Source organism: Bos indicus x Bos taurus, chromosome 25 (assembly GCF_003369695.1).
Source record: "Bos indicus x Bos taurus breed Angus x Brahman F1 hybrid chromosome 25, Bos_hybrid_MaternalHap_v2.0, whole genome shotgun sequence".
In the NCBI taxonomy this organism is placed as follows: domain Eukaryota; kingdom Metazoa; phylum Chordata; class Mammalia; order Artiodactyla; family Bovidae; genus Bos; species Bos indicus x Bos taurus.
Window position 1 is genome coordinate 20,405,885 of NC_040100.1, and position 10,123 is coordinate 20,416,007.

The following is a 10,123-nucleotide window of genomic DNA, read 5'->3' on the forward strand; positions in this document are numbered from 1 at the left end:
ATTGAGCCATGGTTTCTCTTGTTGCAGTGCTCAGGCCCTAGAGCATGTAGAGTTAATTGTCCCTTGGCATATGGGATCTTTCTGGACCAGGGATCGAACCTGTGTCCCCTGCATTGGCAGGCAGATTCTTAACCATGGACCACCAGGTTAAGTCTTAAGTGTATGTTCTTAAAGTGAAGGAACTTTGTTCCCCAGATGGAAGTAAGGTAAGTGCTTTCAGTAGGGCCTGAAACAATATGTTCTGTAGACCATAAATTACTGGGCAGGGTGCAATGAGCTATTGAAATAAAGCCTCATCGTATATAAGAGCCAGGCTCTGGAGGCATGCTGTGGAAGATGTGTGGGAGAGGCAGTCTAATCCTTGATCCCAGTACCTAACAGCATAAGGCTCTGCATAGTGCCTGGTGAGGAGAAGGCAATGGCACCCCACTCCAGTACTCTTGCCTGGAAAATCCCATGGAGGGAGGAGCCTGGTGGGCTGCAGTCCATGGGGTCGCTAAGAGACACGACTGAGCAACTTCACTTTCACGAATTGGAGAAGGAAATGGCAACCCACTCCAGTGTTCTTGCCTGGAGAATCCCAGGGATGGGGGAGCCTGGTGGGCTGCCGTCTATGGGGTCACACAGAGTCGGACACGACTGAAGCGACTTAGCAGCAGCAGCAGCAGTGCCTGGCTTCTCAGGTGGCTCAGCGGTAAAGCATCCATCTGCCAATACAGGAGACTCAGGTTCGATCCCTGGGTTGAGAAGATCCCCTGGAGGAGGAAATGGTAACTCACTCCACTCCTCTTGCCTGGAGAATCCCATGGACAGAGGAGCCTGGTGGGCTACAATCTATGGGGTCTCAAAGAGTCGGACACGACTGAGCAACCGAGTACACACGCACACAATACATAGCTCCTGTCATAGGTCACCCCTTGACACTGGAGTGTGAATTTCAGGTTTAAACCCTTCTAGCACTGAAAGGCAAAGACGAATTGGTAGTCTGGGAAACTCTTGGTTGGGCTCAGGGCTCTAGGGCTCAGTCAGGGATTATTTGTTTTTTTCCTTTTTTTTTTTTTTAAGCTGATGATCTTGGGGAGAGGGTCACAGAAAGAGGGTTTTCAGGGATGGGTCTTTTCATTCCTACTAGTTGCCTTTAACTTTCAGCCGCATCCTGGGGAAGGGGTGCATGAGTGGGCCACAGGAACTGGGAGGCATTTGTTGGGTGGTTAACCCTGGGACCAGGACTTGGTGCCCATCCAACAAGGATTGTGAAAAAAAAAAAAAAAAAGAAGTGGGTCCAGGCGGCACCACTGCCCTCCTCACTCTCCTTGGCTTAGCGACTGCCACCATGGCCCCCATGACTCTGGTTTCTGGGCAGCAAGGGCTGGGGTGGGGCCCAGGGAGTCATAAGGACCTTCTGCAGGGATGTTTCCTTTTGGGCTGGAAGGGTGGGTGAGACTAAAAATACCACCTATGTGACATATTTACTCTGTTCTTGTTAATACCCCAGAGAGATTGCCAAGAGTCACTACACCAAGCCTGTGATTAAACCATAATAACCACTTTCATGTTTATAAATTTTGTCCTTGATATCAGAGAGGAGTATTTTTAGGCTAGAACTTGGAACTAACACATTGCAAATGCAGGAGTGTAGATTCAAGCATGCATGCATGCTCAGTTGCTTCAGGCGTGTTCAACTCTTTGCAATCCCATGGGCCGCAGCCTGCCAGGCTCCTCTGTCCATGAGATTTTCCTGGCAAGAATATTGGAGTGGGTTGCCATGCCCTCCTCCAGGGGATCTTTCCAACCTAGGAATCAAACCCACATCTCCTGCACTGCAGGCAGATTCTTTATCACTGAGCCCCTGGGAAAGCCCAGATTTAAGCATCTCTCCTTAAGATTTACCTCCCAGGGCACAGCAAGTCCAGAGGGATCTGTCCACAGGTGTCAGATTAGGATTCTCCAGGTAAATGAGGTAACACATCCTTTTATCCCAGGGCATCTCATCAAATGTGGAAGCTTCATGAACATCTATGCTCTTCCATTGAACTCTGTTTCCAATTTCATAGGGCTACTTTTATTCATCTGTTCGCTAAGTCATTCGACATACATTTATGGAGTGCTCACTATGTGCCAGGCACTGACGATAATAAGTCTGTGAATGAACAGACCAGTTTCAGTTCATTTTCTGTTCATGTTTTCTGAATGTAAACATGGAGTTTATCTTCTAGTGGACATGGTGGCTGCTGATTGGGGAACAATGCAGTAAATTACTGTATTTATGTATTCAATATTAGGTAACTTGTAAGAAATGTACAGGGAGAAATGATATATAATTTCCTAGGGTGACAGGGAACTTTGGATGATGAAGTCAAGGAAATTGTGAGCTGAGAAGGACCCAGGCATAGGAGAAGCCAAGTCCCTGACCCAAATCCCCCACTGGTTCCCTCCCTCCTGACTCTTCTTCCTGTGCCCATTTCCACTGCTTTTGGAAATTGTTTTAACTGACACTTGATTCTTCTTTCAGGATATTGATTCCCCCTGCTGCTCTTGCAAATAGTTCAGTTCAGTTCAGTCCCTCTGTCGTGTCTGACTCGACATGCCAGGCCTCCCCGTTCATCACCAACTCCTGGAGTTTACCCAAACTCATGTCCATTGAGTCGGTGAAGCCATCCAACCGTCTCATCCTCTGTCGTCCCCTTCTCCTCCTGCCTTCGATCTTTCCCAGCATCAGGGTCTTTTCAATGAGTCAGCTCTTCTCATCAGGTGCCCCCAGTATTGGAGTTTCAGCTTCAATATAGTAGTTGCTCATTCTCCACACCCCATTGATTCCAGGTCAGAAACAGGGTGTTGGAACCCTCATTCCTAGTGCTCTTTCCACTGGCACATCAATGTCCCCAGTCCTTTGAGACTCCGGCCACCTGATTACCTCACTTCCTCCCTCTCACTGCTGTTGTTCACTCATACCCCCCATTCCATTCATTGAAGACTTTAGGACTTGGTCCACTGTCTGCTTTTTCAAGCCAAATACTGACCATCAGCTGCACTGTTTGCCTGATGCTTAGACCCTTAGACATTCTTTGGCTTTAATCCTTTTGACTTTCACCTTCAACCCACTTCAGCCACTTGGACTTGTGTGGGCTCCACCTTAACAATCTTAAAAGTTCCAGGACTTCCCTGGTAGTCCCGGGGTTAAGACTCCATGCTTCCACTGCAGAGGACTCAGGTTCGATTCCTGGTCAGGGAAGTTCTGCATTCTGCCCAGTGTGGCCAAAAAGAAAAGTCTTAAAGCTCAATGTATCACTCTAAACAGGGCAAAACCAGGTTTCCTCAAGACTGTTTCTCAGCTTGATTTCACAGGTTAAAAAAACAAACGACTATTCTTCTGGAGAGAGCCGTGGAAAATGTTACTAGTTCTTCCTGAAAGGATCTTGAGACAGTGGCAGAGGGGTGAGGTACCTCACATAATATACAAGAAGACTTTCTAAAAATCACATCTGTTCACCTCTCCCCACAAAGTCCCACATCTTATGGCAGTTCCTTATCTCCTTCCTTCTGTTCAACCCCCAAGTCCACTTAGTTCTCCTGTCTCACTCGTTCTTTCCTCTCCTTGCCCCCTCTTTGCAACTCCTCCTTAACTCAGATCTATGTCTTTTTTAAAAATTGAGGTATAGTTGATTTACAATACGGAGTTAGTCTCAGGCGAACACCAAAGTGAATCAGTTATACATGTATCCACTCTTTTATAGATTCTTTCCCCATATAGGCCATTACAGAGTATCGAGTAGGGTCCCCTGCTGCTGCTGCTCTAAGTTGTGTCTGACTCTGTGCGATCCCATAGATGGCAGCCCACCTGGCTCCCCCATCCCTGGGATTCTCCAGGCAAGAACACTGGAGTGGGTTGCCATTTCCTTCTCCAATGCATGAAAGTGAAAGGTGAAAGTGAGTCGCTCAGTTGTGTCCGACTCTTAGTGACCCCATGGACTGCAGCCTACCAGGCTCCTCCATCCATGGGATTTTCCAGGCAAGAGTACTGGAGTGGGGTTGCCATTGCCTTCTCCGCTGTGCTATACAGGTCCTTATTGTGTGCTCAGTCCGTCAGTCATGTCCAACTCTTTGCAACCCCATGAACTGTAACCCCAGCCTCTTCTGTCCATGGAATTTTCCAGGCAAGAATACTGGAGTGGGTTCCCAGTTTCTACTCAGGGGATCTTCTCAATCCAGGGATCAAACCTGCATCTCTTGCATCTCCTGCTTTGGCAGGCAGATTCTTTACCACTGTGCCAGCTGGGAAACCCAGGTCCTTAATAGTTATCTATTTTATATATAGTCGTGTATGTATGTCAATCCCAACCTCCCAAGTTATCCCTCCCTGCCTCTTTCCCCCTGGTAACCATAAGTTAGTTTTCTTCATCTGTACTCTTATTTCTCTTTTGTAAATAAGCTCATTTGTACCATGTTTTAGATTTCAAATATAAGCAACATCATATGATATTTGTCTATATCTTTTAAAAACGCCCTTGTGTAGGATTCTTCGTGTGTTCTGCATCTTCATCCATTGCCTCATCAGCAGATCAAGCAATCAAAGAACCCTCCTCTCCTTGGGAAATGGATGTGCGTGTGGGTGGGAAATTATAACCATTCATCATATGATTTGTCCTCATCACACCCCTCGGGCTCCATCATCTCCCATCTGTGCAGGGCTTTTGTTTCCATCCCTCCCACAACACCTATTCTTCCAACTTAGAGTGACTTCCAGAGCTCCATTCTCTCCAATCCCCTGGCCCCTGTCTGATGTCTCTTCATCCCTTCACAGCTGTGACCCATCTCAGGGGCGGTCCTCTGAAGGATTATTTCCCTTGTCCTTACCCATGTCTGTCTTTTTATCATACCTGTCAAGCCAAATTCAATCCGAATTCCTCAGTGGGACATCTCTGCATCTACCCCTGGAGAAAATCACATGACTTGAACACTGGTGCCTTGCAAATCCATGGCAATAGATGCTGGTCCCCCAGAGCTGCTCATAAATCCTTTCACTTGTCTGCAACTAATTTCTTCTCTGGTTTCCCTCAACCTGCGTTCAGCAGGCCTGAAGCCAAGTCATGTTTGGACTTTGCAGTTAGAAGAACAAACAATTTCTCTCCCGTCTAATTGGAGTGTTTATTGAATTTGAATTGGGTTTCTTCCACTTGAAATCAAAAGACTCCAGACAAATAGAATGAATGACCCAAGCTAAGAGAAGATTCTGGGAGAAAGGATATCCCTTCTGAATGGATATTATGTTGGGAGTAGCTATTGGTTCACTGTGGTGTCTAGTCCCTGAAAGTCTAAGGACAAGTCTGGTTGTTGGGGAAGCACAAGCAGATCTCATAGAGAATATTCTGGAAGACAATTGACAAGAGCATCTCTGCCCTCTTCCTGTCTTTGCTCCAAATCCTCCTTAGAAAAGCAGAACTGCCTGCGGTTTGAAATGGACAATCAGACGCTGCTAACAGCTGCAGCCCAAGAACTTCGGTTCCTGGCAAAAGGATCCCAACACAAAAGTATTTCTTTGTGGAAAATTACGCATTCATCGGGCTCATTTGAAACAAAATATGATTTGCATCTTAACTTCCTGTAACAAGCTCCAGTTCTTCTGTAGATTTCATAATGTCTGATTTCGTTGGACCAGATTGGTGGGGCACATGCTTTACCAAACAGTTTAAATTCAAGCCCAGGTTTTTCTTATTTTAAATAGCAACAGCTGCTAAGCATGATAATTATTGTATTTCATCAAAATAAACTCACTAAGTTGCTTCTGACTGTTCCTTGGAGCTGCTCTGCTGGGGGCTGGGGGGCCCTCAGGGCTGTCAAAGAAGAAGCATAGACTGGATATGAAAAACACAGGAGATGAGGTCTCAGGCTGGGAGAGGGGGACGTGGAGGAAATGGATGGACAATTCCAGAGACAGAGAAAGGAAAAGACAGTCTCTAGCTGGAGGCAGAGCCAGTGAGAGTCTTCCCTCTTAGTATCTGGTTGGGCTTTCTCTCTGCAATGTTCAGCGATTCCATGCTTCTAAAAGATTGAAAGCATATGGGAAGGAAGGAAGGAAGCATCAAGGCACTGTCATGGGAGCTTTATATATTTATAAGGCTGCCAGCATGATCTCTCTTAAAGAGAATTCAGACCATGTCATTCTCTTGCTTGAAACTCACCCCCAGTGGCATCTTTGTCCAGCAGTCTCCACCTGGGTTGGCTTTCCTGGTGGCTCAGTGGTAAAGAATTCGCCTGGAGATGCGGGTATGATCTCTGGGTCAGAAAGATCCCTTGGAGAAGGAAATGGCAACCCACTCCAGTATTCTTGCCTGGAAAATTTCATGGACAGAAGAGCCTGGCAGGCTATAGTCCTTGGGATATCAAAAGAATCTGACACAATTTAGCTACTAAACAGCAACAATTCCACCTTGGCTGCCCATAAGAATAATTGGAGAGCTTAAAAAAAAACCCCACTGAGTAGGCTGCACCCCAGACAAACCATATCAGCATTAGTGGGGTGGGACTCAGACATAAGCATTTGTTTAAAGCTTTCTAGGTTGTTCTGTTACTGAGTCCAAGCTTGGTCTGCTCACCACATGACAGGCCAATAAATCAGAGAGATGAGGTGTTGAGGCAAGGAATATGACTTTGTTTGGCAAGCCAGCTGACTGAGAAGATGGCAGACTGATGTTTCAAAATATCTAATTGTTGGGGTTTGGCTGCCAGGTTCTTTCATAGGACAAAGAGGGAGAGGAGTTGAGAAAGTAAAAACCAGTATCTTATAAATATCTCCTGGAATGGCCAACCTCAGGGAGGGAACGTGTTAATCTCTTTAGGCAGAGGGGCAGGTTTCCCTGAGGCAGGACATTATGAATGATTATAATAACAAACCAGTCAATCTTAAGGAAATCAACTCTAAATATTCATTGGAGGGACTGATGCTGAAGCCGAAGCTCCAATAATTTGGCCACCTGATGGGATAGTGAAGTGAAAGTCACTCAATCATGTCCAATTGTTTGTGACCCAAGAATTCTCCAGGCCAGAATACCGAAGTGGGTAGCTGTTCCCTTCTCCAGGGGATCTTCCCAACCCAGGGATTGAACCCGGGTCTCCCGCATTGCAGGTGGATTCTTTAACAGGTGAGCTATTAGGGAAGAAAAACCAAGTTATTAGAAAAGACTCTGACGCTGGGAAAGATTGAGGGCAGGAGAAGAAGGGGGTAACAGGATGAGACGGTTGGAAGGCACCACTGACTCAATGGACACGAGTTCAAGCAGACTCTGGGAGACAGTGGAGGACTGAGGCGTGCTGCTGTCCATGGGGTCACAAAGAGTTGGACACGAATTAGTGACTAAATAATAGTGCCATAATAACAAAAGCAATGAAAAACAAAGGTTAAAGTCAGTGACATAGATCCACCATGGAGTCACAATTGACTCTTCCCTACAATAGTTCCCACTTGTGGTCAACATTAAGAACCACTGCATTAGATTCTGCTGCTGTTGCTGCTGCTGCTGCTGCTGCTAAGTCGCTTCAGTCGTGTCCGACCCTGTGCAACCCCATAGATGGCAGCCCACCAGGCTCCCCTGTTCCTGGGATTCTCCAGGCAAGAACACTGGAGTGGGTTGCCAAATCCTTCTCCAATGCACGAAAGTGAAAAAGTGAAAGTTAAATCGCTCAGTCGTGTCTGACTGTTTGCAACCCCATGGACTGCAGCCTACCAGGCTCCTCCGTCCATGAGATTTTCCAGGCAAGAGTACTGGAGTGGGGTGCCATTGCCTTCTCCAACATTAGATTCTGAATTAAATCCAAATGACTGACCATAACCAGGGAGGCCCTGACTGATATGGTCCCTCCTGTCTTAACTCAGCTTAAGTTAGTAGTCTTGCAGATCTTGGGTCTGTGTGGATCAAAGACTTTTCCATACTTGTCATCATGGGAAGATCATAATTTCCATGTTCTGGAAGACCCTATGTGACCTGGCCACCTGTCCCATCTCTCCTGGACATTCTCTCCCTCCTCCTACTGCCCTTCTGTCTGTTTTTCTGTTCATAAAATACTTCTGTCTTTTCAGAGCTGCTTCACCTGTGGTTTCCTTTGCATTGTTCTGGGAGCATATTCTTTCTCTAGGCCCTCTCATGGCCAACTTATCAACCAGACCTCTTAGAAGCCTTCTGTGTCATCCCATCTCTAACCTACCTCTTGTTTAATTTCCATCTCATTACTGCATTTGTTTCCTGTATAGCGTATCACTGTCTGAAGTCATTTTGTCTACTTGTTCCTGATCTCTCTTTGAGAAGGTAAACTGCAACTTTCTAGATATTATTCAATTGACATGTGGCAGATATTCAGTAAATATTTGCTGAATGAAAGAATGAATGTACAGTAGGTCAGTCAGAAAATATCAACTGCATTAATGACTTTTTAAAAAATTAATGACTTCTTAGCACCCTTCTAACGAGAGGTGTTGTTAGCACAATGTTGTAGATAATTCATCAAGATCAGAGGTTTGGTTACTTTTCCAGGATTACAAATAAAGGCTACAGTGGTTTGTTGGGGGAGCAGGCAAGAGCAATTGTGGATTTTGGGGGATTCTGCTATCATCGGATACGGCAACTCCTTCACTAATTGGCAAAGATGTGTAATTAGGCTTTAATTGTGGGCTTCTGAAGGGACTATTTTAAAACCACATCTGTGGCAGCCTTTGGTGGAATCTGACTTTCTGACCTTCTAGAAGGTGATGGGAGGGCAATCGAGATGACTGAGAAACCAAGGGAGAACCTCACTATTTGGGGGTGACACATTCTCAGCATCTGTCAAGGAACCGGGGGCTGGGTAATGGAGCATGTCTTGGAATCTCAGGGACTCCCCTGAGTCCCCTGACTCATAGCAGTTGTCAGCTGGTCTCTAGAGATCTGCACCCTGCAAGGAAACCAGAGATGGCCTGAGTCATACAGTGGTGGTCTCTGCAGCCAGTCAGCCCACGTGACAGGGCTGGAAGGAATGTGGATTCTGCCTTCCTCTGCATAATTGGCCTGGGAGCCTTTATCAGTAGTGAAAACCAAGGGCACCTTGCTTCTCAACTTTGCATCTGGATTTCAAAATAATAACAATAGGGGATATGTTAGTCTGCTCAGGCTGCCATAACAAAATACCACAGGCTGGGTGGTGTAAACAATAAAAACTTTATTTCTCACAGTTCCGGAAGTGGATGGTCTAAGATCAAGGTGTCAGCAGGTTTGGTTTGTCCTGAGGCCTCTCTCCTTGACGTGTAGACCACTGCCCATCTAATATCTCTGTGTACTCACATGGTCTTTCATCAGAGACCCTTTCTCCAAATACAGTCACATTTTGAGGCACAGGCTTATGGCTTCAACATAGAAGTTTTGAGGGGACATAATGCAATCCATAATGTGTGACATTTGTTGAGTATTTATTGCATGTTAGCCTCATGCTTAATATTTTGCAAATGTCAATCATCTCACATAATTTTCCTACCTAGCCAGAAGTCTGTACTATTGTAACTCAATTTATTAAAAAAAAAAAAAAAACTGAAATAGAGAGTTTAAGAAAATTGTCAAAGTTTAAAGATAAAAGTGCCAGAGCTCAGATTCAAGTCTGGGTATCTCTGATTTTAGAGTCTGCTCTCATCAAATCTGTGCTAAATTGCTGAATGCTACAATTCTGGTTTTTCTGTTCTCTCCATCTGAAATAGCTACTACATACATTTTGTGAATATCAAATATCTATCCTTCCTATCTCTTATCTGTCCTCAAATAGTTTTATCTCTTTATTTAAAAAAAAATACAGAAATTCTGGAGATTTTCTTGTATTTGGCCTTTAAGCCCTTTATTTGTTTTCCTGCCATAACCAATCTGCTCTTCCCTGCTTCTACTTGAATAAAAAAATTCACAAAATGAGTCAGTTCTGATGAGGTGGATGAACCTAGAACCTATTATACAGAGTGAAGTGAGTCAGAAAGAGAAAGATAAATATTGTCTTCTAACATATATATACAGAATCGAGAAAAATGGTACTGAAAGATTTATTTTCAGGGCAGGAATGGAGAAACAGATAGGGAACAGACTTATGGACATGGGGAGAGGGGAGGAGAGGGTGAGAT